Raw genomic sequence first — 3,147 nt, 5'->3', positions numbered from 1 at the left:
TCACTTGAAAAGCGTAGCCTATTCCCAAACGCCAAAAGCGTAGCCCTTGGTGCTGAAAAGCATAGCCTTTGAGAATAGGCAACGGCCGAATAGGAATCACCCCAAAAAGCGTAGTCGTAGCCCAAAAAGCGTAGCCGTAGCCTAAGGCATCATTTTTTTCACTTTTGGCTACACTTTTCAAGTGTACTTGAATGGGTATTTTTCTTGTAGTGGCACCACCGATCCTAGGCAAACCCAAGGACGGCGAGACGCTATTTCTATACCTGGCAGTAGCAGATGAATACTTGGCAGCCGTCCTTGTCTGAGAAGAGGGAAAGATCCAACAGCCGGTCTACTTCATTAGCAAAGTGCTACAAGGTGCGGAGCTAAGGTACAACAAATTGGAAAAGCTAGCTTATGCACTCCTGATCTTATCTTGAAGGTTGAGGCAGTACTTCCAAGGGCATCGAATTGCTGTCAGGACTGACCAAGCCATTCGTCAAGTCCTAAAAAAGCCTGATTTAGTAGGACGGATGATGACCTGGGCAGTCGAGCTGTCCCAATACGATTTGTAATATGAACCCAGACATGCGATTAAAGCCTAAGCAATGGCCGATTTCCCAGTGGAAGTGACGGGGGACCCTTGCAAAAACTCAGACACACGGTGGAAACTCCATGTTGACGGAGCTTCCAACCAAACGTCGAGGGGGATGAGTAGGGATAATCCTCAAAAGCCCGACCGGAATGATATACAAGGAGTCTATCAAGTTTGATTTTCCGGTCTCTAACAACCAGGTAGAATACGAGGCTCTCATAGGAGGCTGCTCTTATCGAAAGAAGTCGGGGCGACCAAAGTGAAGGTGAACAACGACTCTCAAGTCGTCACCTCCCAGATCAATGGAACCTACCAAGTCAGAGATTTCTTGCTACAAAAATACCTGGAAAGGGTAAAAAATTTGAGTAAAGAATTGGATGAGTTCGTGGTGTAGCATGTTCCAAGAGAAAGGAACACACGAGCTGACCTCCTATCAAACCTGGCAAGCACGAAGCCGGGGTCGGGAAACCAATCCCTGATCCAACGATTGGTAAAGGAACCAACGGTCACCTTGTGCGTAACCCAGGCAACTCACATCCCCTCATAGATCGACCCAATTACTAACTTCTTAGAAGATGGTAAGCTCCCTGAGGATGAGAAGGTTGCGAAAGAGATAAGGAGAGATGCGGCTAAGTACGTGATAGTACAGGGCCAATTATTCAAAAGAGGATTGAACCAACCCGTGCTAAAGTGCCTGCGTCCCGATCAGACGGACTATGTCTTGATCGAGGTCCATGAGGGATGTTGTGGCCACCATATCGGTGGAAAGGCGCTGGCCTGGAAGCTCATTAGGGCCGGTTATTACTGGTCCTCGATGATGTCAGACTCCTAAGAACTCGCGAGAAGATGCAAGAAGTGTCAAGAAAATGCCAACTTCTATAGGACCCCGGCAGCGGAGTTGAGTTTGCTGATAGCCTCCCGACCTTTCAGCCAGTGGGGAGTGGACCTTTTGGGACCCTTCCAGGTAGGCCCCATGCAGGTTAAGTACCTGATCATGGCCATTGACTACTACACTAAATGGGTTAAGGCAGAGCCATTGGCTAGCATATCGTCGGTAAACTATCAAAAATTCATGTGGAGGCAAGTAATCTCCAGATTTAGAATTTCGGAGGTCGTGATATTAGACAACTGGACACAGTTTGCTGATGAGAAGTTTGGTAAGTTCCTCGCCGGTCTAGGCATAAGGCAAAAGTTCTCGTCTGTCGAACACCCACAGACCAATGGCCAAGTTGAAGCCGCAAACAAAGTCATCCTCCAAGGACTTAGGAAATGGCTTTACCAGAAGAAAGGAGCATGGGCAGATGAACTCGCATCAGTCTTGTGGTCCTACAGAATAACACCACAATCCTCCACCAGGGAGACCCCTTTTCGATTTACCTATGGGGTCAATGCAGTGATTTGATACGTAAAAATTTGATTTCACGTATTTACCGGCAAGTATACCGGGTCGTATCAAGTAGTAAAACTCACTTAGAGTGAGGTCGATCCCACGAGGATTGGTAGATTAAGCAACTTTAGTTAAATGGTAAATTTAGTCAAGCAAACATGGTTTTGATTTTATGAGCATTGTGACTTTTGAACATAATTGCAGGAATTTAAATGGCAAGGAATTCAAAGAACGGGAATATAGAAATAAAATGAAAGTAAATAACTGAAACTTAAAATGCAAGAAACTTAAATGACATCAAAGATAAATTGCAAGGAATTAAAGGTTGCAGAAATTTAAAGAGCATAAGAGCAAGAAATAAGAAACAGAATGTAAATGACAAGAATAATAAATTGCAAGAATGTAGAAGGGAATTGGGTAATGGGTTTTCAAACACTAAGAACAAAAGAAATGAGAATTAATGATGGAGAAGATCATTAGGGATCAGAGATGTTAGTTTTCATGAATTGATGTTAGTCAAATTCCTCTCAATCATGGGTATAGATCTATGGCAAGTGGGTGATTGAACCCCAATCTCTTGGTGATTCAATCTCTCTCAACATAGCCAATTGCCACTCTCGTGATCTAATTGTTCATGAGAAGAGATGAAGCTCATATTATCCAGCCACACAATTTCTATAATCTCAACCAAGGAGAGTTACATCTCACATACTAACCAAGGTATATTGATTAAAGAAATCATGAAAGGATGAACTCTAAACTGAATTATGTGGCTCATTCCTCAAATTCACCACATAATTCATGTAGATTAACCCCTCTCTCGATGGTGGTTGAATCTATGAAGAGCAAGAGTTCCCTCTTTAGATCAACCACTAGAATTGAGGAGGAATGATGGGTTCATCAATCCATTCCAACAAACAGAGCTCCTCCCCCTAATGAAAGTGGGGTTTAGTGAGTCATTGCTCCAAATTCAACAACAATTGCCATAAACAAGAATTAAACTAAGTGTAAAGGAAGAAGAAGAAGAAGAATGAAGTGCTTAAAACTTGAAAATGAAGAAGAGAAATTCCAATAGAAAACCAAAGATGAGCTTTCCGGGAGAGTACCCGGAAGTTCTTACAAAGCCAAGTAAAAGTGCTAAAAGTGAAAAAAGATGCTAAGTGTTAAAAAGTAATCAAAAGTGTAA

Source organism: Arachis stenosperma, chromosome 6 (assembly GCF_014773155.1).
Source record: "Arachis stenosperma cultivar V10309 chromosome 6, arast.V10309.gnm1.PFL2, whole genome shotgun sequence".
In the NCBI taxonomy this organism is placed as follows: Eukaryota; Viridiplantae; Streptophyta; class Magnoliopsida; order Fabales; family Fabaceae; genus Arachis; species Arachis stenosperma.
Note: the sequence above shows the minus strand (reverse complement) of the source record.